This window comes from Grus americana, chromosome 5 (assembly GCF_028858705.1).
Source record: "Grus americana isolate bGruAme1 chromosome 5, bGruAme1.mat, whole genome shotgun sequence".
Classification (NCBI taxonomy): Eukaryota; Metazoa; Chordata; class Aves; order Gruiformes; family Gruidae; genus Grus; species Grus americana.
In genome coordinates, this window is record NC_072856.1 from 67,675,618 (window position 1) to 67,700,837 (window position 25,220).

At 52.0% G+C, this 25,220-nt stretch overlaps 1 long non-coding RNA gene across 3 annotated transcripts; it reads right to left on the reverse strand.

Annotated features, from left to right (window-relative positions):
- Positions 1-270: 270 nt before the first annotated feature.
- Positions 271-24,703, reverse strand: LOC129206668 (uncharacterized). 3 transcript variants are annotated; one of them, XR_008577255.1, is made up of 7 exons: positions 23,082-24,703; positions 22,002-22,116; positions 13,517-13,784; positions 8,997-9,536; positions 6,748-6,922; positions 4,590-4,825; positions 271-3,583 (listed from the first exon to the last, which is right to left on the reverse strand). It is a non-coding gene; the product is annotated as an uncharacterized LOC129206668 (long non-coding RNA). The 3 variants fall into 3 exon arrangements; XR_008577254.1 differs by having other exon boundaries at positions 22,873-24,703; XR_008577253.1 differs by having other exon boundaries at positions 22,002-24,703.
- Between the last annotated feature and the right edge of the window lie 517 nt (positions 24,704-25,220).

Below are 25,220 nucleotides of genomic sequence, written 5' to 3' on the forward strand. Positions count from 1 at the left end.
AATTGCTGCACAAAAGGGACAGAGAGGCTGACGCCAGAAGCATAAACTCGGCGCTGGTCCCACGAGCAGATCTGGGTGGGTCCAGACAAGGCATTTTTCAGAGCTTTTGTTAAAAATAGTGAAATAACAAGCCCTCAAAAATCTGATTTTTTTTGAGAACTCTGAAGTGCTTGGTTTGGACCCCCTGCGCCCTCCCTGTTTTCTGGTTTGGGCCCTAGAACAAAACCATCCATATTTTCCCTGCTACTTTGTCTTCTAGAGATCCTTTTGCTCATTCACATTAATAGAAAAACATCACCCCAATTAATAAACCCTGCAAGAGCCACTGAAATCCTGAGTGCCTCATCAACCCTCAGAGCACTAGTCTAGTTTTTTTCCTACTTCTATATTATTGTGTCCGATCTGTGGAGGTTGTTGCAATTTACATTCATGTTTTTATTAAGGGCAGAGCGCACATTCACCTCTTCTGCACAAAGCACTGGCCGTTTGGCCCCTCTGCCCATGCAGAGCTCCTGGACACATGTCCTTTGGGAGACAACATGCCTGTTGGTCATGCACAGCTGAAGGACCCCAGTGGATCTTAATTACGTTAAAAATAAATGTGCTGCACAGGGGAGCAATAGCATTTCGGTGACTGCTGATGGACCTTCCCGATAAGACCTTCTCTAGAAGGAGGAGATGTTTCCTAGAAGATGCTTTGTGATTTTGACCTGTAAGTAGTTGGTTTGGGGTGAATTGCCATGTTTTGTTCTCCAGGGGAGGCCACCGTGGAGGACATCAGTGGTGGAGAGACCTGGACGTGGTGGCTGTGAGCAGGTTTCTCATTACAATGGCCAACAAAACCGAGCCATGGTTTGGCAAACTGCATACAGCATGTCTCAAAGAGAGTTTTGGACTAGCTAAAAAGTCCTATTTCTGCATGTTCTCAAGAAAAGTTTGTCAGTCTTTTTTTTCTCCAAGGCAGGGCAATTATTTCACTCCAACACTTTGCTCAATTAATTAAAATATGCTAAAGAGGAGAAAGGGGAGAAGATGAAACCTGCACCCAAATTTTCTATAGTATTGGGCCTGTGCCAGAATACATCTGAGCTAAGCCACCCATGAGATTTGCTTCCCAGTCCCAGGCTGGGAGTTTTCTGAGGGATGCATGGGCAAGGAAATCCAGCCTGGGAAGACTGGTGGGATTCAGAGGTGGCTGCAGGATCAGCCCATCGGCTCATCTGGAGGCTTCTGTTTGGGGGGTTTAACTGCTGGTTTTGGGGTTCAGCTGCAGCATCCATCATTTTGGATACTTCAGTGAGCATCCCTCACCAGAGCCCGGAGCTTGGCATGGCTGGCGTCTCTGACTCCCTTCCAAGCACTTCCGTGGAGCCCCAAAATTGGCATCTAATAGGGTCACTGCTCACGTTGGCAATCTGTCCGAAGGTCCAGGCACGGCAGACAGGGATGCACTTGTGGAATTTCCAAGAAATTAGGTGCTTTTCTGCCCTCTGAGTGCTTCGGGACCCCAACCTGAAATGTGTGTTGCTGCGTCCAGGACTGGGCTTCTGGGCACGGTGACTGGCTGCCACGACGCTCTGTCGCAACCACACTTCATTAATTTGTGATGTTTCAGATGATCCTGTGAAGATATAAATCCCTGCATCTCCCACTAGGTATCGACGCTATTACTTGAAGGAGTTACAAATCCCTGTAGAGCTCTCTAAGTCCCTTTAGTGACGAGAAATAAAGGAAAGCCTCAGCAGGGTTGGGTGCTGTTCTGCGCCGATGTTCTGCCAGTGTGTTGTTCCAGCAAGAAATGATCTCGTTATGGTCTCCCCTAACGAACTGTCTCCCAGAAGCCGGCTGATCTGCCTCAGAGCCTGATGGTAAAATGCAGGATGCGTTGTCCAGCTGAAATTCGCAGGCAAAATGCTTTATGTTCATAAAATGCCAAGAGGCAGCCGGACCTCAGGCAATGCAAGAGGGAGAAGGTGAAGTCCCTGCACCCATCCCAGCTGCCCCGAGCTGTTGCAGCCTCCCAGGGCTGGGAACGGGGCGATGGGCACACACAGATGTAGCATCCAGGCACTTTCTCAGCCTGGCTGTTTTCTCTGTCCCAACATCATCCCATGGCCAAGAGCTGCATGGCCCAATGGTGCAGTGAGTGCAAAAATACTCCCTTTGGCAAGATTGGGGTTGCAAGCTGCTGTCGTTGGTGCTCCCCAGTGGGGATGTTAAAGGATGCTCTTGCCTTCAGGAAGCAAAGCCAGGCTGTATCAGTCTTGCCAGCTGGCAACAGCACCTGCTTGGACTTTGTTTCTGACTCCAGGCATTAAATCCCAGACTCCCATCCCCAGCTGGGAAAGCAGGGACAGAAAGGGGGGGTCTGAAGGCAGCAGCTTTGGGGCTGGCTCTCAAAGTGTTGGCTCGACCGTGTGCTTATGTAAATCCCACCTGGGTCTTCAAATCTGCACTTTGGTCACCAACATCCATCCATCCCCTTCAGCCACCTGTCCCAGGCTCGGGATCCCAAACAACTGAGGGCTTCCCAACCCCTTTCCCAAGGTTACTTGCAGAGCTGAGGAACCAGTGCCAGCTTTTTGTCCGGAAGAAAACCCCAAGAGAGGAAAAGACACAGGGAAAAGCATCACTTGCAAGAGAGGGTTTGCTTGGGCCAGCCTCTATTAGGAGACAGTTTAATCCAGCATCATTTGCATGGATGAACTGTTGCAGGTGGAGGAGTTTTCTCCGTCCCTCGGATGCTTTCCTGTAGGGTATTCGGAGCTGCTGCCTGCCAGGATTGCTAGGAGCGTGCTCCGTGTTTGCAAACTTGTTTCAAAAACATTTTGAAATTTCCCAGGAAACAAATTTCCAAAGAGGAACTGGACATTGGGACAGATCTGAATCTTTTATTCCAGGTCTGATTAAAAAAGATAACCTGCCTTGTCATGGAGAGGAAATCTTGTCTCTAAAGGAAAAGTCAAAATGTGCCCTTGGGAGAAGGGTCAGCCATGTTCCTACAAAACACCTCAGTCTTGATGAAACCATCGTTTTCTGCCAGGAAGATTACTTTATAATAAAAGACCAGCCCATGGGAGATGGGATGTGTCAGAAATCATCCATCACAACCATGCCAAGGAGGAGTCACTGCAGCGAGCTGACCGTCTGGTACCAGGACCTCGCTGCTCTGAAGGCATGTTGGCAGATTACCCCAATTCCCCAAAGTTTACCTTGGCTCCAGAAGACCCTTCCAACCAATTCATGTGTTTCCGAGCTGACATTTAAAAGGTTGGGAGGGTCTGGCTGGCTACGGAGTTCTTCTCTAATTACGTTCCAGTGCGTTGCTTGTCATGAACTCGTTAATAGCCTGATCCAGTGTGGGCAGATTGCAAGAGTCAGATTTTGTTCACAAACACTCGCGTTTTGGACCTCCTCCTTGTCGGAAACTTATCCCGGGAGGGCTTCAAACAAGAGGGACTTTTTCCAGTTTTCAGGACTTGCAATGACTTCATTGTGTTTTCTCAGTGCAGATCAGAAGTTTAATGGCAAGAAAGCATTAATCCAGAGATTAGGTTTGCAGGGAATGCGAAAGAGCAGAGATCTGGGAAAAACAAGGTACAAGAACACATGAGAATATCAGTTCAATACCACAAGAATAAAAACAACACACAAACAAACAAACAAACAAAAAAACAACAAACCAAAACAAAACAGAACAAAAAATGTGAAGAATTCCCACATAAGAGGAAAGTTGTTATGCTTTTTTTAAGACTAATATTTTTATTTTAAAACCTCTACCATGAGAGCCAGTCAGCTTGCTCTATACCCAAGAGCAACCAGCCGGGCTTTGGACGTGCTCACTTTGAATGAACCGGTGACTGGGTTTTGAGAGCTGCTAAACAAACTCCCTTGGCTTTGCTGGGCTCCCCCCACCCATGGCGCGAGGCACGAGAGGAGCTGCAATGTGGTGGGTTCTCTCTGCAACAAAGATGTATCCAGGTGGTAATTTGGGCTGAAAACTCAGGATTTGCAGAGTTTGCTCGCAATGTGCAGAAATGATCACTCATCTGGGACCAGCGCGTGGTGCTTTCATCCCAGCTATCAGCAAGGTGGGGCGTAACGACGCCGTTGCTTCTGCTCAGGCTGGAGACTACACAAACAGCCTCAGCAAGCTATCAGAAGTCAACGGGGGCTGTGCAATGCTAAGCTCAGCCCAAAAAGGAGATGCTTTGCTGCTCCCTCCTAATTACAATGCTCCTGAGCGACAGCAAAGTAGGAGCGAGGACTGCTTTTCTCTCCCCAGTCATCTCTCTGCGATCTATCTCCCAACAGTTCGTTTTAATTATGCAATTATAGCGTGTACATAGCTTTCTGTGAGCTTTAGTGGATAATTAAAACAGATGGTGAGCTTAATGGGACCAACTCCTTTTTCTTCTTTTAATTAATGTGTTAACAGTTTAGGGCCCAGCCTGTGGAAATCTGTTATTTAGCAGGTCTGTGGGTCTACAAGCCATCCTTGTGTATATGGCCCTGGCACACGCATAGACACACACGCATGGAGATGCTGTCCTGAACACAGTGGTGGTCTCGAGCAGGTCTCCGCACACCTCGTGTGTCACCTCCGTGGTGTGGTGTACCTCACTGGTAAGACACAAGCATACTCAAGGTGAGGCAGGTCATCTAGGCACGCACTGACTTCTTGCAGGACCAGGACACCCAAGCATCTCTGAAGATGATGTTCATCTCAAACTTCTGCTGGAAGTGATGGGGGAGGAATGGAAGGAGGCAGGCGTGGGTCAGGCACACAGAGGAGTCCCAGGGCACAGTCCCCTCCACCTCCAACCTGCGGGCAGAAAGGGGGGTACAAAACACTCTTGGGGTCAGGGTGGGGGGACCAGCAGTGGTTGGGGAGCAGCGAGGGGGCTCAGCAAGCCAGTAAGGAGGAGCAGCCCTCCAAGGTGGAAAAGCAGGGAGGGATGAGGCAGGATAGGTTTTGTCAGAGGCTGAAATAATGTACCAGCATCCTAATATCGTTTTATGACATATGGCCAACAGCAGCCTCCAAAGTGACGCCAGGCACTTTTGACACACAGTGTGGGTCTTCCAAGGCCAAGCAAAGCTGCAGATCTCATGTGTCCTGGAGGAGCCACCCCACCGGCGAGTGCCAGGTGTCGGGATGGACACGGAGCAGGGTGGGAGCAGATGGGGCCCTGAAGCTGGGTTTACACTGGGAAGAGAAGCTTGGAGAAAGCCAGGGCAGGGTGACACAGTGCAGGGAAGACGAGAAGGGCAGGGCAAGGGTGGATGTTTCCGAAGGAGCCCTCTGTTTGCCCAAGGTTCCTTGAGGCACCTTAAGTACAGCAGGCTGTGAAATCGCAGTGGCCCCAGGAGGCAGGGGCTGTGCCCGGACTCTGCCGATGCAGGATCAGGCAGGCATCAGCAGGAGCCCTGTTCACAGCACCCAAAAGAAGGTGGGTCCCCAAACAGCATGTATTTAACTTGTTGAGCTCCTCACCACAGGACACCAAGGATGCCAATGGTTACATGGGTTCAAGAGGATACTGGAGAAGTTCATGGGATAGAAATCCACTGGGTTGCTAAACTCACAGAAGCCCCATCAGGAAGCCCTTGAGCTGCGTATGTAAGATGAGGTATCCATCGCTGAATGGCTCTCACAAGCCTTTGGCAGTGGGACAGGACGGGCCGGGACGATTAAGTTCAGCGGGGCAATGCACTGTTCTGCAGTTAAAAGTGCAAAGCCTAAGAGAAGCAAGGGCTTGGAGAGCTGCTTCCAAGCCAGTGTGTGGCTGGCAGGCATGTTACAGAAGTGGCTAGCCTGATGAACTGATAAGTTTTTTGTAAACTGGCCCTGGTTACGGTAACAAACAAGGCAGAAGACATAACTAGAGGGATAATCCACCGTCGGACTGGGGATAAATCATGGCCGAGGCACTGGCTGTGCCTTGGGCTCAGTTGGGTTGCTGGGATTAGCTTCTTGAAAGAACAGCGGTTTTGTGGGAATGATCCCTGAGCAAAAAGGGCCACTGAATGCCATTTAACAAGAAAACCTCCCTACAGAGGTTTGCTTTGCCCAAGCCCTGATGTTCTTCCACGTGGTGGGGTGCTGAGCCACCCTCCCCGCTGCGGGGACGGGGCCGTCTCTCACCCACCAGGCAGCACACAAAGCTCTCGCTGCCAAAAGCATGGCCAGAGGATGAGTACAGCTGGTCTGAGCAAGCTGGCAAGTGAAATAATAATGCCCCCGTCAAGGGGAAAAACAACGTGTTATTTCTGAGAGCACTGAGGTTTTGTCTGGTTTTCTCTCATGCTTTTTATCGCAGACTGGACTTCAAAGTGGCTTTGCAGCCTCATGGAAGGACACAGAGGTGCAAGGTGCTGCGCAAAACTAACAACGAGCCCTGTTCAAGGATGCATCCCCCGCGCGCAGAGGGCAGACGAGGCCGGTGAGGACGGGGGACACGCATTGATGCCATGGGCTGGCATGGGCTTTTCCACACATCTGCAGCCCAGCTGCTGGGCTACAGCTTGGCATTGCTCAGCTTTTCCAGCCCTCACTTTAAAGCGATGTTTAGAAACGTTAATGGCAGGGAGAGGGACACCTCGGCGAGGAAAGCACGGCTCAGCAGCCGCATCCCAGCACCCGGAGCAGCCCCACTTGGCACCGGAGGCATTTGGAGGTTGGGGGAATGGACTTGCAGGAAACCATCCAACCCTTTCCAGGCCAGACCACAGGGATGTACTCACCCATGCCAAGCATGCTGTCCCCAGCGAGGGTCACGCAATCAGGCTCGTATTAATCACCGTGATGAGCCCCGTCCCCCAGCCAGGCTGCTCCGGCTCCCCCTGTGCCCCTCTCCGTCTGCGGCCCACTGGAGGACCACGTGCTTCCCAGCCCTTCCATTGCATAAGGAGCCCGTTGCTACAACAGAAATTGCAAAAACCATGGAAACTGCTTGTCTCAGCCAAACCCAAACTTAACTGTATACACAGCATAAAATTTAGTTGCTTTAAACTTGCATTTTTTGGCTCAACTCTCCTGGCCACATCCTGAGCCCGAATGGATTGAATTACCGAGCACAAAATAAATTCCATCTGAGCAGGCTGCAGCCGTTGTCTCCCTGAACAAAGACCGAGGTGTTTGCTTTCCTCTTTTTTTTTTTTTTTTTTTTTTTGGGTCTTCTGGAAGAAAGCGAGCTAATTTTGTCTGCGTGGAGAGAGAGGCCATGGCGCTGGGGAGAACCGTGTTAGCCATGATTCCCTGACATCAGCCATCTTCCCTGCAGCTCCACGCCAGGGACCGAAGGCGAGCAGAGCCAGAGCAGAGCTGGAGCAGAGACCACCAAGCCATCCCCTCTGGATCGGCCCCATGATGCTGTTGCTTCCAGCATCCTCCTGGCAGATGTCACCTGATGTGGCAGTGCCACCTCCCTTTGCCCCCAGATCCCCTCTCCTCCTTTGGAGCAGGGACCATGCCCTATGTGCTGCACAAAGAGAGAGGGAAGGAGGACTCCAAGTCTTTGGGAGGGCGGGTAGCAGGGGACAGGGCTGCCTGTGGCCTCTCTTTTATCCCTAAATTGGGCAGGAGAGTGAGGAGGAAAGAGGAGGGAGAGGTAAATAGAAAGTGGTGGTAGAAGAGCTGGAGGGGAGCTGCAAACACCCACCGAGCACCAGCATCTCGTGCCAGCTGCAGGGGTGTCTCTGAGCCCTCCACCCAGCCATGGGGCACAAAACCTGGACACGCAGTGGGGGGAAATGCCCCAGCACTGTTCGAGCCCAGGGGTGTCGTGGTGGGGCTGGAGGGGTTTGCCTGGGCAGGCAGCACACCACCATGAGTCCAGGAGACCACCATGGCCTAGGTGAGCTGGGAGGGTCCACCTGTGCATACAAGGCATCTCATGCTCCAGGTGCATCCTGCTGATTCCCAGACAAACCCAAACCGAGGGGGGTTCGGCAGCCAGACCCCCACCACCATACCCCGCTCTCACTGGTACAGCGAGAACGCAGAGAAAGAAGCCAGAGAGAAACCCCCGTGGCCCCTCACCGCTGCCTCCAGCCCACGGCCGCCACGGAGGGTGTCTCTGTACACGTGTGGGAAGTGGCTCAGCCGGCTCTGCCTGTCCCTGCCCTCCCGCTGCTGCACCTCGCCTGTCCTGGCAGCCGCTCCACCCCGGAGCTGGCACTCCTGGGGCCCACGGTGCTGGATGGGGTTTAGTCCTCTGGCTTGCACACGCCTGCAGACCCGCTCCATGCTCTCCTCCATGGAGGACATCTCCCCAGAGTCTCGTCCCAAAGGGCCGCAAGAGCCCCTGGTCCTTGCTCGTATAAGCCCACCAGGAGGGCTGACCTCAAAGCCATCCTTAATGAGAGGGTCCCCCAGAACATGGTCTAGATATCCCCCAGCTCTCAGCTCACAGTCCAGCTACACGCTGACCAACCCTGCAGAAGTGCTGTAGGAAAGGTGTTTCTGAAAAGTTTTCCTTGATGAATCATAATTAGCTCAGGGCAACCAAATTTGCTCAATTTGCCCAATTAATTCTCCACTGGTGGCTCGTGGCACCCTCAGAGAGGCAGGTCAAGGTGCCGGCTGCAGCTGGGAGGGAAAGCTGGGGCACGCACCCTGCTCCAGCCTGTATGACAGTTCCTCAAGGATATATTGGCTTATTTATTGACTTTACTATTGCAGTCCTTTTTGGAGAAAACCAAAAACCAGGATGGGGTTACCACTGACACTCTCACCATGGGGTTTGTGCATTGCATCAGTGCAGAACCCAGCTAAGCGCTGGGGCTGTGGTGGCCATGGTTTGCTGTCACCCTACAGCTGCCACCACTGCAGAGGGCTGTCACCAACTCCTGCGCCAGTCCCTTCTCACAGCCTCCCCAATGAGCTGGAAATAATGGGACGGCAGTTGAGGACACGGGGATGGTCTTCTGTGATCCATCCCATCCTATTTTGCTCACTGGGAGGGCAAGCATCTCCTAAAAGATAGTCTTACCCAAAAGTGATGGATGCCCTGGAACAGACACAGCCCTTCTTCTTGTGATGTCCCTCTTCAGCTGGGCTGAACCATCCAAACTCTTGCACATCAAGGTGTAACGTCCTTGGTGCTGGCACTGAGCCACTCAGGGTGGATTCTTCCTCACGCCTTCTCAGACTTCACATTTAACAATGATTTAATAATAATTTAATAATGGTTCACATAAAATCCGTGGAGTTATGGAGCAATAATTGCCCAGTTCCTTTATCGAAAACCACATCTGGCCAGGAAAGCTTGGAGCGGCTGTGGCTTTGATCTCAGCTCCTCGTGACTCCCATGCACCAACGCTCGCTGCATCGCCTGCGCCAAGGCTGGGTCACGCTTCCCCGTCATGCTGTGGAGTACCTGCGATCCGCTTTCAGGGAGGTACTGCCTTTTCCCAAGTCATTGTAGTGGAGTGACATCACCATTTCCACAAAATGATGGTGCCGCGGTGATTTCCTGCGGCCAGGCTGCTCTAGCCCCTCTGCAATGAGCAGGTATGGCTGAGGAGGATCTCTACAAGGGGAAAAAAATAAAATAAAACAAAATCACACAAGGTTCCCTCCTCCTCCTCCTCCTGAACCATTAAGTCTGCTTCTCAAGACGAGCAGTCGCTCAGAAAGTGGAAACCTGTCTTTCAAACATCAGCAGACCTGTTATTACAGTAAATGAGTTTTTAAACAAGGATGAGAAAAACAAACAAAACCAAGCCCCAGCTCTCCACCCTGTAATGGAAAGAAGGAAAACAGCCACTTGCTGTGGCCCGTGGCCACCATCCCAGGCCCCCCTCAAGCCCACATGCAGCGGTGCTGGGGTGCAGCATGCCACCAAGTAACTCCAGCTCTCCCAGAAGCCTCACTGCCACGGGACTCCATCCCAAAAACCACCAGCACCAGGAACAGGGCTCTGCTTGCCCCATGCCCAGTGGCCTGTGGGGCTGGCACGAGGCAAGCAGGCGGCTCAGGGCCAGCTCTGGTTCGGAGGCAGGATGGGTCCATCCTCCACAGGAGCAGAAGGAGGAAAAGGGACCTTCTCGGCAGAGAAGATTTCCAAAGATCAAGACAATCAAATCATCGCCGCCATCCCAATCTGAGCCAAATCTGGCAGCTGGCTTGGGCTAAAATGGGAAGGTTCATCTTCACCTTCCCCAAGAGCATCCCACCCATTAGGAAACAGGCATTCACCTAGGGCGGGGAGATGACCTGGGGTCTTCACTGGCCCCACACCCCCAGGACAGAGGAGTTGTCCTCAGTGCACGGCTTTTCTCCAGTCACAGCAGCTGATGCAGCATGAGATCGGGATGCACCATGGGTGTCCAGGAGCTAGGAAGTGGTGGGAGCCTACAGAGAAATCTTCTGCCAGACCCACAAGGACGGAGTGAGGGAGAAGCAGGGCTGCAGACACATTATCTGCAGACAAAAAGCATACAGGATCCGGCCTGACCCCTCATTACACACATCTGAGGAGCGATGTGCATATTAAAATAATCCCTTCAAAGAGACTGGTGAGGACAGCGCACTGAAGCATTGATGAGCCAAGCTGGCACGGGGATTGATCTCAATGCGTTTGTGAATTTTATTAATAAGTTTAGAGAGGGCACACAGCACCCTGGCACCACCACACACAGGCACGTCCACCCCGCCGGCTGCCCCACGCTGAGCTACAAGAGCTCTCCATCCAAGGACGAGCCAGAGGTCCCCTCATCTGACCCCAGGCTGGTACAGCTCTTGCCCCACCAGTCTGGCTCTGCCTCTCTAAGGCCTGGAGACTTGTCTTACACTCTTAGGGCTTTGCAAGCAGATGCACAAACAAGAAACAAGGGCAGGATTTGATGCTGCAGATAAATACCAATTAAAAGAAATTAAAAAAAACAAAACAAAACTAAAAAAACCCCAACGGGCATGAAACAGACCCTTGAATGAGATTTCAGCTCTGCCTCCTCTGGGCTTTTTCAAGCAACAACGTGGGAACCCCCCATGTCCCCATCTTCACGTCTCCTCTCCCCCCAGCCCAGGTCAACCTTTGCTCCTGCAGAGCATCTCAGCACCCACGAGGGGCTCTTGCTGCTCCTGACCCGAAGCGGTTGGAGCAGTTCTGCTCTGTTCTCCTCCGTGATCCTCGCCCTGATACGGGTTGGAGGATTTTTGGGACTCTGCTGTGAGACTTGCTGCATCTTGTTTCCAGACTGGCTTGGCTCTGCTTTCCTCCCTGGGCTTTACAGGTAAATCAGATGGCTTAAAACGACCCCCAGCCCTTGCAGATAAGCAGGGGTCTGGTGGGGCGAGCGGCGCCCAGCCCTGCACCTCCCGGGCAGGAGTCTGAAACATCTGAGTTGCTCCTGGAGAAGGGGTGGACTGGATGCAGGGTCTGCTTTCACCTGCATCCTCCTCCTCCTCGCCCCCGGGTCTGTGCAGCCTGCCTGGCTGATGGTCCGTGTCAAAACCCCTCTGACCTGCAAGGAAGCCGCTTTCCCAATCCCCTTTGCATTCCTGCCCATATTCTGCTAAATAGCTGAAGCCTTGAGAGGAGATGTGGCACGTCAGAAGAACTGTGGGTCCCCAGTGAGGTCTGCGGGGTCAGAACACCAGACCTCCCCAAGACCACAGACGAGACCTGATCCAGCACCAGCAGAGATGCGCCTCACCCTGTTGACTGCAGCAAGTGCCAGCTCTCTGCACCAACAAATATTACTGAAGTCACTGCAAACTTCATCACGTGTAAAGAATTTATCCTCGCAAAACCCCAGGAGGATAAAAACCATCCTTTTGTGCCTGTTTTACTGGCAGAGAGAATGGCTGAATGAATCCCCCAGGAGTCTGCAGTGGGATCTCCCCTCCTCGTGCTCCTGCCCTAACCATCAACTCCTCTTCCTCAAAGCAAAGACTGCCCAGGCCCATGAGGCCCCACAGGACCTCCCTGTCCAACACATCTGGGAGTACAAGGAGGCAAAGAGAACAGGAGGAAGGAAAAAATAGCAGTTATTTGAGGCTTTGGGCAACCTGGTCTAGTGGAGGGTGTCCCTGCCCATGGCAGGGGGTTGGAACTAGATAATCTTTGAGGTCCCTTCCAACCCAAACCATTCTATGATTCTATGATTTTCAGGATCATTTCAAAGACTGGATTTTCCTTTTCTCTCCCTCTTTTTTTCCAAAGGCACATCTCTATCTCACTTGGTTCCTCTGGAGCTCAGCTCTGCCAGCAGAGCTGTACCCGGTCCCCATGCAGAGGCACCTGCACCTCCACTGCAGGGGACACCACGTCTTCCCCCAGCCCAGGAGCCCCCCAGCTCCTCCCAGCCCTGCAGCCTCCCCAGTTAGCAGAGCTGTCGGTCTCCGTTCAGCTCTTTACTCAACCTCTGACCCCCACACTTGTAAATCCTGGAAATGCATACGGTGAGCAACCAGAGTGGTGTCATCTAGGGCCGCTCTGACTCACTGTTGATGGACCCAAACCAGGGGGAACAGCCTGAAAACACCGGGAATCAGTGATTTACAGCCCAGCTCTCCAGCTGCTGCTGCCCGCCAGCCCCAAGGTGACACTGCCTACGGAGGAAGAAGATTTATAGGGCCAAAGCTCTTTCTTCTCACACCTCCGCTCTCCTGAAGGTGACTCTGAGCTTGCCGAGCCACACTGGCATGATGGTCAGCCCCCAGGCAGCCTGCAAGCTGGAGAGCATCCCAAAAGAGCATCCCCCGCGCATGGTGCGCATCACTCTCAAACTAGGAATAGAGGGGTACTGTGTCCCAGGCTGCGTGGGAAGGGCAGCCCCTCCTCCTCTTCCTCCTCATTTATCCATCATTTCCAAGACAATTTCCCCGGGGCTGGTAGCAGTCCCTTCTAGCTAATTATCCTCAGACTTTGAAAATTGCCCAAAAAGCCTGACAACACCAGGCTCGTGGGCGAGGAGCCTGCAGTGGCTGGCCTGGCTGCAGCAGATTGAACATTGCCCCGCCAGGCCATGCCTCCTGCTCCGGAGACCCCTGTTGGCAATGCGTTTTTAAGCATAATGCTGTCTTAATTGCATCCAGCTTCGGAGCGAGATGGCAGCGCATCACACGTAGCTCAAATCATGGCCATGGTCTGTGACCCTAAAAGCAGGATGTTACGTTTCCAGACACGTTCTCCGTTCTCCTCTCCCCATGCCGTGACTCTCCTCCTGGGTTGTATTTGAGTCCCACATCCCTGAGGCCTTGAATTATACAGTGACGCACAAGCCAGGATCGGGGACTTGGAGGGAGATTTGCAATTCATAGCAGCCCCAAGACTGAATGAGACATCTCAGACCGGCAAATGGGAGAGGACAAAACCTGAGATCAGCCCCAAGAATAAAAACACCATTGGGTGCTCAACCAATTGGATGCAAAGTGGTGAGCACCCCATCAGAGCCTCAGCCAGCCACGGGGCCCTGGCCATTCCCATGGGGGATGCAGGTGCCCCATGGGATGCTGCAACTCTGGGGCGGATGCACAAGGGTGGGATGCATGAGGGCAAGGTACCTTCTTCTGAGGGCAAGCTCCAGCCCTGTTGAGCAGTCCCATGGGATGCTGGAGCATTTGGGCAGATTTGGGGGTCAAAGACAGCAGCACTCGCAAGCCAGGAAACCTTCCGGATAAAACAAGGCTCCAGAAGCTCCATCTGATGGTGTTTTCTTGGGTTTACTGATGAAGAGATGGCTCAGACACAGTCTGTAGGTACCCAGATGGCAAAGGATTCCTGTCAGGCGCTTCCTCCTCAGCCTTGAAGAAAATTATTGCGCAGCAAGAGCTAGGAGAGAGCAGACGACACAGGACAAATTAACTTGGGAGATAAAGTACAAGAGGCAAGCTCTAATGAGGTGAGGAGGAGGTTAGAAGTATTGATTAGCACAAGTGTGAGGGAAATGACAAATAGACCCAGCAGTGAGATCGGAGGCAGGTTTTCATGCAAATACTGGCAGCGATTGCCACAGCTTATGCTCCCCAGAGCCATACAAGCAGCAAAAAGCTGGTCCTGTGCAGAAACCACAAACGGGAAAGAAGAGACAACAAAGGAGACTCCAAACCCCAGAATTTGTGAGGCTTTTAGGTGGGGATTTTTGTAAAGTAGATGAAAGAAAAAAAAAAATCACAGTAGAGAAGCCTACTCCCATCGACACTTTTTTGCACTACTATAGCACCACATAGTACCACGGCACAGCCCTGGGATGCAGAGCAGCTCTCAGAGGTACAGGTGTCACCCTCTGTTTGGGCAGCCATGGAGCTCAGCAGAGCACAGCTCTGAAGTCACACAGGTGACCTGGAAAAGCAGCTGAACATTAGTCCTGGGGAGCTTCAGAGGAGGCAACAGATGCTGAACCTTCCTGTGTGATAAATATTGCAGGAGAGCCTTGATTTTCCTTTGCAGATGCCTCTCCACAACTTGGGAGAGGAGGTGCAGAGTGTGGTTTCGAAATGGCCAAGGCACAGAGGTGTGCAGACAGGAGAGATTGTAAAGACCAAGACTAGCACACAGCAGAGACCAGCGAGGGGGTATCATCAGAGGTGTGGAGAAGTGATCTGGGGTTTCTCACAAGGCAAGAACTAAGAGAAGATATTAGGCATCCAGTTTAAAACTGACCAAGGGGCAGACCCATCACTAAATTGTGGAATTTGCTAGGCAGGATGCTGTGGACAGCAAAAATATTCATAAATTCAAAAAAGGAAAAGCCAAGTTCACAAAAGATAGCTCTACCAGTAGGCTTTAAGCATGAGGTTCCTGGTGCAGCTCCTGCAGTCCACCGCAGACCTCATCGACGTGGTGAACGTCTCATAGCTGTTTGCCTCACCCCTTATTGCCAGAGAGAGGATGCTCACACACAGGGGCTTTTTATCAGATGCAGGACATGGTTAGTCTTGAGCAAAAAGCCTGCTCTGTTGGCGATGGTGTTCCAAGGAAGACAGAGATTTGGGAATGAGGTTGGAATATGCTGATTTGCAGCTATCCCGAGAAGAAAGGGAGAACAGCAGCAGTGTCATCCCAGCAGCAAAGCAGTGCCCATTAGCTCCCACAAGAGACTCTTGCTTTGGCCAGCCTAAGATGGCCTTGAGCAGCGTCATCTGAAGGAAAACACCCAGATGGCCTTGTTACAGCGACAGACTAGACCTTTCTTGCCAGCAAGATCTGCTCTCGACTGTCCTCCCAAGCAGAGGAAAATGTTCCTGGTACCTGCCTAGAGGGGCTGGGAAACATTTTGGGTAGCCTGGTCTCCTGCCAACCTTTCTGAGGAATGAGATCACCAGTCCAGGTCCGCACTGAAGATGCTCATCCCTATGCAAACACAGAAAAGATACGCGAGCGATTTCAGCAGGAGGCACATTCATGCCAAATGCTTAGAAAAAGCCCTAGAAATCAGGGCATATTGATGTTTTGGTTGACACCGCCAGCCAGGCAAAAGCTTTCCAGTGAAGGACTGTCGGCAGCGGAGCCAAGCCTCAACACGGGAGGAGGGCTGAAAGCTGCCCGACTGCCCGCTCTGCCAACCTGCTGCCCAGGTTTTCAGGCCAGGAGGGATTTTTCTCTCCATTGGAGCCAAGCCATCGTGATCTTGCGTTGATAAATGGGGTTTGATCCAACGCCCACGCACAAAGACAATGTGCTGGCAAAAGCCAGATTCAATGACTGCGCAGCGCTCGTTCCAACAGAGTGCATCAACTGTTGTCAAATCTGGGGGAGAGGAAATTAAGGTCCAACACTGACAATCGTTGCTTGGTGAAATTTATGAGGCTTGTTAATGCTACACACTGTGAGAAGGTCTCTTTTTGGAGAAGGTGATGAAGCAAAGCCTTACGGGACGAGACACAGAAGGTGACAAGCTCAGCTGGTTCAACAGTTTCTTTCCAAAACAAGGAAATCTCCAAATGTGATCACTTTGCTTCAATAAATAAAAAAAGCAATTTGGCACTAGTCTGTTTTAAGTGTACGTGTTAGCGTTGATGGTGTTAATAACAAATGTAATTATTTAAAAGCTGCTAGGTATATCAGGGCAGTGAAAACTGCAGATGTCGGCAACCCTTGAGTATTCTTCTTTTACACCTGCCACTAAATCAGTTTAAAGTTCCCATCTCAATGTATCAGAACTAATTATGTTTTAGACAGAAATTACTGGAAGAGGACCTTTGTTTTGTGTTGCACAGGTCCAGCTAAAGGATTGTCCCATCTCCAGTGCCCATAGCAGGAGGGTGATGCAGAGCACAGGCAGGGACCAGGGTATCGGGGGAGAAATTCTGCATCACTCCGTGGCCACTTTTGCCCTGAAAGGTCTGAAGATGCTCCTGTCCCACAAACAGGACACTGAGCGTCTCTTATCCACAGCAGGAATGGAATAAACTATTTCAGCTGGAAGGGACCTACAACGATCATCTAGTCCAACTGCCTCACCACTTCAGGGCTGACCAAAAGTTAAAGCAAATTATTGAGAACATTGTCCAAATGCCTCTTAAACACTGACAGGCTTGGGACACCAGCCACCTCTAGAAAGCCTGTTCTCCCTGCACACACACCGCTACAGCAGAAGCGTAGTCATTCCTGCCCAGAAAAAAGTCCATTCCTGGTGCTCTTCAGACCCATGTCATGTGCTTTGGGTTCTGTTCTTGGGTTTTGTTTTGCCTGTTGTTTTTTGGGTTGGTTTTTTTTGGGGGGGGTTGTTGTTTTTTTAAAAAAAACAACCCGGTTTGGAAAGTCTCAGGAAATAAAAACAAGAAATTGCTGACAAGTGTCCCACTGTAATTGAGTGAGAACACAGAGCTCAGCTCTACGGATTCCCAGAAATACAGTCCAGATGTGGCTGTCCACGGTGGCGTAGCCAAGCCACAACCCCCGAAATGACTATCCCTGCGACTGGGAAACTTCCCCAATGCCCCTTCCAGCCACGCACAGCGACAGACGATGCCCCAAACACCACCCAACCAAAGACTTGGGAAAACACAGCGTTGGCAGCGGAGCCTGGACTGGAGGGTCCCTACCAGTCCCTAATGCACAATGGCAAGATGCAGCAAGCAATTATCCCGGCTGTCCAGAGCCCTGGCACCGGCACAGAGAGCAAAGGCTGCCCAGGCAGAGGAATGCACGGGGCTGTTTGATTACCCTGGGAGAAAAGCCAAGCAGAAAACACTGCCTGCAGAAGCGAGAAGTATGTTTTGGTTATGACTCCCAGCATGAAGCCTGTTAGATCTGAGTTCTCTTTCCAGCTCTGTCACAGGTGCCTTGCAAAACTTCGGGCATGTAAATTTGTTGTCATAGAGTCCCAGAAGGGTTTGGGTTGAAGGGACCTTTCAAGGCCCATCTAGTCCAACCCCTGCAGTGAGCAGGGACATCTTCAACTAGATCAGGTTGCCCAAAGCCCCATCCAGCCTGGCCTTGGATGTTTCCAGGGATGGGGCATCCACCACCTCTCTGGGCAACCTGCTCCAGTGTTTCACCACCCTCATCATAAAAAACGTCTTGCTTATGTCTAGCCTGAATCTCCCCTCTTTTTGTTTAAAACCTTCACCCATTTTCCTATCACTACATCAGATACCTCTTCCTTTCCCTGAGGTGAGTTAGGCATCTCACACTTGCTCAGTTTTCCCCACGCACCAACTCACCCCACCTTTGCAACAGGTCCCCCCCCCAGCAGAGCAGCTGAGCTGGAGGTGGCAGCAAAGCCAACATAACCCCCTCTGTCCTCTGGCTGAGGAAATGGAAATGATGGGGACACTGAGAAGCCCTGCGTCCCCTCCAGCTGAGTCCCAGCTGCCCTTAGAGGTCAGAGCAAACCCCCCAGGCAGGCTGTGGTCTGCCATGGGGAGAGCCAGAGGTCCATATGGAGATGGGGAAATGACTGCGCCCTCCCCAAAGCACAGCCTGCGTTTTCTTCTCCAATATCAAACATGAAGAACATAACCCTGGGGTCCCTCCCTCCCCTCTGGTGCAAACTCAGCCTGTGAAAACCAGATGGCTAACCAGTAAAGCCAGGCTGGTTCTCCAAACACCATCAGGTTGGTGCAAATCACATGTTTTTGACAGATGGTCCTTTCGCTGAGGGTATTTGCCCAGCCTTGCCATACCCGTGTGTTTTCTGCAGACAGATTGCTCTGCACATCCACAAGTCCCATGCCAGCCCACGGCAAATCTGAAGCACGGCAGCTCTGGTCATGGAGCCGCGAGGCTTATCCTTTACAGAGCATAATGAGACATTCCCCTCTCCTCACCGTGCACAAGGAACCACTTTGGGAGAAAAATTTACTGAAACCAGCAGACGTGTTTGCATTAAGTTGGGAGCAAAACCGCTACCTGCCAGCCAGGCTTGCCCTGCAGCTCTCCTGCCTCCCTGGCCAGCTGGCGATGTCCCCCCCAGCATTGCAGCTCTGCTCCAGACACCACACATCTGTACGTCTTACATCTTAAAAGGCCATTTAAAAGGCCAGTGGACACCTCTCCCATCCATCCGGGAAGAGCTGGGTGAGATGAGCCCCAGCAGCAGCGCAGACAAAAGGGCACTCAGATGCTGTGATGACCCATCACGGGTCCCTGGTCGGAGGTTGCACAGGGCAGGGGACGCTCTCCCCCTCCCTGCTTTCATGCAGCAGGGCTGGGAGGCAAAATGCATGTGTTGGGCCACTGCCTGGGCCACCAAACATCCCTGCTGCTCTTTGTCCATCTGCCGTGGCAGAGCACTCAATGCAAGGCACCGGGCTTTGAACACGCCAGGTCTCTGGGATGGCTGGTGGTTGCTCTTGGATGCACACCACCAGGCTAACCCTGGGCCATCCGACCCACCGGCTCAGACGTGGTTAGTCCAGGGAATCCCTGCTTACCCATTTCTAATTTGGGCACCCGCTCCTCCCCACCTGCCCTGATGGGTAAGGAGACGTCTGTTTTATTTCCAAAGATTTAAATGACCTCCTTCTCCTGGAAGACCTGCAGCTCTTGGCTCAGTATACTGAAGTACCCAAACGAAGAGCGAGGTCTGCGAGTTAAACAGTCTCTCACAGCCAAATCCCTTCCCTGCAACGCTGCATGTAGTTCCCAGGCCTCTTTCTGTGCTTTTCGTTCAAGCAAAACCTCCTGCAGCCATTATTCCCCCAGCTGGGAAGCGTTCTTCTAACCGAGAGACTTACTCTCTGTACGGCAGAGAAGATTTACTCCCCATACTCCACAAGAGAGATTATCTCCAGTTGCTATTATTCCCTTATCAATAATTCACCGTGCAGCCACACTCCGGATCGCGCCTGTGCTGCCTGCGTAGTTTCTAAGCTCAGTGCTGACTGAAAGAGCAGCCGTGAGTAATCACGTCTCCTCTGATATTGCTTATGCTCTCAGCGAAGCAGAACAAGTAACTCACACTGCAAATGAGTCATGTCCCCTGGAAGCTTCTCATTTTAGCATCCCATCGATGAGAGCAGCTTTGCAGAAGCACCTGCTAAGGATTGCAAGCCCTTGGCATTTAAATAAATAAATAAAGGGGAGATAATTAAACTCCGTATTTCAATCTTACAGGAGGAGTTCATATAAAGGGACTCTTTCTCCTTCCAGAAAATCCAAGACAATTAAATGATTAAAACAGAAAAGCAGACATAAAACCCAAGGAGGAGAGGCCAGACAAGCCATTGTGAATACAGATCGCACACTGAAGCCTTGATCAAGGCTCACTCACTCCCCCGTTAGAAGTACAAGCTTGTTGCTGTTCCCATTTATCTCTCACAGAGTAACAACTGCGATGCACAGAGCTCAGCATTAAAACAGCACAATTTCTTAGCAAGAGCCCATTTGACTAATTTATCCTGTACATACACCCAATATACAGGCACAAATGACTCATTTCCCACCGAAGAGACGATCATCGGCGTACGTGATACGATCTCAGCACACGAGCCTGCCTTCTCTGATTAAAACCTAACCATTAGAGTGACTTATGGCTCCGAAGATGCACAAGCGTCCTTCGTGACTAAATTAGGCACCGGGTGAGAGATGAAAGATGATCTACCCCTTCCCAGTTGCCACCGGGAACCTCCACAACCACAGCTTGGATGAACCATCTCGGATGTCCGAGACATCTGTGCAGTCATTGACTAAACCTTTAATCTTGCAGGCTGGCTTTTCTTCAAAACACCCTGCCAGAGAACCAAGCCAAACAGCAGTTGAGTGCTCCTCGATCCAGCCAGGTGGATCTGTCTCCCGTGGATTTATCGGCATGTGTCTCCCCAGGAGATGTGCCTCTCATTTCTCAATTTACCTGCACGTTTCAACATGTTGCTTCAGAAATCCTTCCACAGGAGAGTAGGAAGCTTCCCTCTGTGGGAGAGCAGGATGCTCTCCAGGATGGTTTGAGCAAGGCTGAGGGCAAAAGGTACAGAGAAGACTTCTTGAGGGCAATTCCCCATTGCATGGCCGGTACCACCAGCACACACAAGTTAAGCTGAAAATACAAAACCCAAAAGGATGGCTTTTCAACTCTCCAGGCTTACTTATCTGCCCCTGAGCATCTCTGATAGCAGCCTACAACCCCGTCTGAGAGCGTGGGAAGATCGCGCTGCGGTGAGGCGGCCGGGTGGCAAGATCAGCCCTGGGGACAGCGTGGCCATCATCAGAGACAAGTTGCTGTTAGAGGCATCAGACTTCTGGAGCCAGGCTTTTTTTTTTTCCTTTGGAAGAGAACAACCAGGGCCAGAGCCCCGTGGGGGCTCTTAGGCAACAGCAAAGCAAATCCTCCACGCCCCCGGGCCTGTGGATAACCCATCCTCGTGCAAAGCTGTGACTCACGCCTGTGCAAGCGCACATGCAGCCGTGGGCACCAAGACTATTAGTCTACGCTTGGACCCCTTCCTATTACTTCTAGCTGGGTGAAATTAAATGGAAAAGAAATTCAATTAAGAAGGTCTCGTCTAACACCGAGGGATCCTTTCGAGTCACTCTCTGGAACCGTTAACAGGTCTGATGGGATTAGCGGTCCCCGGCTCCCTCCCTCTCCAGCCGTCAGCTCGGGAAGCCCGTGGTCGCAGCAGGCTGAGCTCCAGCAGGGATTTGCTGCTGGTGCGACCACTCCAGCCCCCAAAATGGGACTTTGCTGCCCAGCTGTTTTCTGGAGCCACCAAAACTTAGCACTTAAGAGCAAAAAGAGCTGCCTTTCCCTGGGAAGGAAGCAGTCACCAGGCTATGGACCCTCACATGGAGCAACCCCCCCCAGGGCTGGGTGTCTGGAGGAGCTGCCATGCCCAACCCTGCCTGCTCTGACATGGAGGAAGGCACACGTTTGGGTGAGTGGGTTCTTCACAGCAGCACTGTCCCAGGCTTTGCAACAGCCCGGAGAGCAGAAGACCAAAACACGGAGGACACCTTTGTCCACTCACCAGCCAAGGACCAGGCACTGAGTCCTCGCCAGCCCCACCATGAGGATGCCATGGGAAGGCAGGATGGGACATGATCTTACGGTTGGGCTTGATGATCTTAAAGGTCTTTTCCAGCCTAAATAGTTCTATGATTCCATGAGTTGCCAAGTGATCCCTGGTGACAGCCCAGTGGGGAAAGTTTCTGCTCCCTCCCAGTGCCTGCCAGCTCTTCATGTCCCCAGCATGCTTCCTGTGCTCACCACAGCCTACAGCATGGGAAATTAAAGCACCTAGATTGGCCACGGCAGCTTTGCTTCAATCTCCATTTATCCAGCAACTCGGACACAGTCAGACAGGCTAATATAGAAAGAGATGCTGCGGTACCTAATACACTGCAGAAGATGACAGTAGTTTCAAACTAATGGACAACGCTAAAGACAGTGTGACCAACGTGATGAATCAGAGCTGTGCAGCTTCAGGGGAACAGAGTCGTGGGGAAAAAATAAAAATCAAGGCTTATCGCTTTTAGCCGCAGGACTCAAAGGAAAGGCAGTGTCCTTCTCAGGAAGGCTGAGCCCCCCAGGGCAGATGAGACCTCCAGGGTGCAGAGGTTCCCCCTGCCCATGGAACACGTCCCCATGCACAAGCCACCACTCACAGTGCGTGCAGGTCCTCAGCTACTCGCACCATCCCCGCGGTGCTGCTGACTTGCAAAGCAGTTCCCTTCAGGGGTTCAGCGAGTGGATGCCTTATCTCGCCATCGAGGCTCGGACCTACAAGTGGCAGAAGGGATAATTAAAGCCGAGCTATTAAAAAACCTCCCTGCAGACTCCCTCCCTCTGAAGGGGATGGTGAGACAGCGTGGGATCCTGTTCCCTCAGCACTCCAGAGTCTTTCCTGCAGAGAAGTTAAACAGGATCGTTTCTGCCATCCCCAGTGTCACTGGCAAACCCAGCGCCTGTATCTGGCATCCATAGAGCAGCATCGCTTTGGCCCTTGGGCAGAGCAGGAGGAGATGCAAGAAGGTCAGAGGTGGAAGCAGAAAGGGAAATAGCATTTGCAAACCTCTGGGCTGGAGAGATTATGAAACAGCATTCAGCATCAGGTGCTAGAGCACCCACAATGTGCTAGCTCCATCCTTTGCCAACAGCCTGCAGTAAAACCCGGCAAAGCTCCACGCAGTGAGCAGCCCTGGCAAAGCCCCAGGGGCTGCCCCCGCTCCATCTTTCTCTCAGCCACTCGCCTACACAGCAGATAAATCCCAGAGCACCTACAACAGCCTTCCTCCATCCCGGCGCGTGGCAGAGCCCCCGTCCCCCCCCTCACAGTCCCCTGCTCCTCGCCTGCAGTGCGGCCATCCAGCCAAGCTGAACTACCCTTAGACGCTACGGGCGCAGCGAGGTTAGTGTCAGAGCTCTGCTGCCTCAGGGGCTTTTGCATCCTGAGGACAAACCCCAGTGCAAGCACGGGCGCCACACCACTAACCATACCCTGTAACACAAGACCTCCACCCTAGAAGCCCAGCCCACCTGGAAAAGGTAACAGAGAGGGGCAGCTCTTCGCACGGGTGGGACGACACCTACCACGGTGCCCACCAGCCCTACCAGCCTCGCGAGCCATGCCCGGCATCAGTGCAGGATGCTGCGGGTGCAGGCGGGGTGCCGCTGGCCGGGTCCCCGAGCACAGCGAGGACTGCCACCCTCCACCCTGCTCAGGGACCCTGCGGGCTGCGACTCACCGCGGCAGAGGCGTCAGGGCGCAGGAGAGCCGGCAGCGCTGCCAGACGGGGCAAAGAGCCTAAAGCATCTCCAGGATGTGCTGGTGGCTCCTCTTGACTCTTTAAAAAAATAAATAAAATTTTACAAAATCACTCCATTAAATCAACCTAAAAACATATAAAAAAGCCCCTGACTTGATACCATTTAAAAACAGCAACCACCTCTCCTAAGCACAGTTCTCATTCCAGGGAGGGAAAAACGCCAGAAATCACCTCGAAATTGCAGTCGATTCTCTGTGGAAGGAATTCAGCTGCTTTGCTGATAAGCAGCAATATAAATCTCTAAGCTGGAGAGGTAGATCATTAAGGGGAAATGTTTAGAGAAATTAAAGCCTTTTTCCTGCTTCTTATGCTAATAGGGAAAACCAAGCTGATTTGCAGGAGGACAACATTTAGCAATATCTAATTCATCAAAGTCCCCATCTGTTCTCATTCTCATGCTGAGTTTGTCAAAAATCAGCTTTTCTTCAACCAACGCCCGCGTCACTTTTAACCATAAGAGGCCAATTCTGGAGAGATTTGTAAATAAACCACTTCTGCAAATCCAGCCAGAAAAAACAGGCAAGGGAAGGGCCTGATTAATAGAAATACATGTCAGGATTGAAGGGATTGAGGAGAGATGGCGAAGCAAATAAGGGGACAGGAGAATGACTAATCGGTGCAGCTGGCAAAATAACCCAGGGCGAAGGCCAGTTTAGGGTTAATGATACCAGAATGGGGAAATTTCCAAAGCAGCATCCTGCATCTGTGCCTCTGCTGGAGCTGTTGCTCCTGGATGAAGCAGGATCCGCAGACAGCTCCATGCCAGAGCCACCCTGCGTGAGGGGACCGGCAAGTTCCTCCCGCAGCCCACGGGGCTCTAGAAAAATCGCCTAAAAAATGTCTTTCTGTTCCTTAGGGGAAGCGATGCTGAACTGGTTTGTTATACCGTTCTACCTATTCACGGTTATTGGAGCAAACAGATTATCAATATATTTAATTCAAGCAAAACACACCGTGAGCAGATACGATCTCAAAACTTGCAAACTAAGGATTTAAGTAACAAGGCTACATTCCTATATTCTTCTTTAGGGGCAGGATTATTCTGTACGCTCCTGTATTCAATTTATGTGGCAATTTAAACCGTGCATGCATTTTCTGCAGTATTTTCAGCAGTGAGGATTACACTTTCAAGGTGGGCAGCCCCACAGATCATACCCGTCGTTTGGCACAGGCCAGGTGCCATCAGGTTGATGTGCTCCCCCAGGACATCCGCCAGCAGATCCCTGCCTCGCCGGCAGCTCCGGCAGGATCCCACTGGGACACGCACACCAGGTGTAGGCACAGAGCTGACACGGCTTACGGCATCGCAGCAAGCAGAGGGGAAAAAACCCTGACATTTGTTGCCCTAAAGACAAAACTTTTTTTTTTTTTTTTTTTTTTTAATCCTCATTCACAGGGCAGAAAATCCAGACAGCCGCAGCTGCGGCACAGGCAGGAGCCCTGGGGCAGGACTGCAGCTCTGCTCAGCACCTGCCCTTCCCACCGCCTGCCTTCCCCTCCCAGCCCTGCGCAGCCCGGCAGCCGTAGGGCCCCGACGAGGAGCACGCACAGACGAGCCCGGCTTTCCCCATAGCAGCCGAAACGCCGCTCCTGCCCCGTGGTTCCCCCATCGCCTGCCCCGCGGAGCCGCCTTCGCTGCCCCCGGCAACCTCCTGCCTTCCCAGGCTCCCTTCTCCACTGGCTCCGTCTTCTCAGCCAAGCATGATCCACAGTGGAAAAAGGAGCAAGGAGCTCACAAAAGCTGGAAGGGCAAACGGCAACAGCTTTGGAGGACACGCTTGCTCGCGTACAACAGCGTGCTCTGGCCAGCTAAGAGACATGCCGCAGTGCTGGGGGTGTGTTCCCGAGGGTGCCCATGGAGATGGGAGAACATCGTTTCCCAGTGTCCTTTCCTTCAGAAAGCCCTCACTGATCTGTAACCCACTTTTGCCATTTGTTTGGTCCGCGCCATGTAGCTACACTACAGGCATCCACAGCGTAAGGTGACACAGCTTACTCACAGGTACATACTGTTCCCGTACCTATTGCCTGCTTTACAGAACAACCAAAAATATTTAC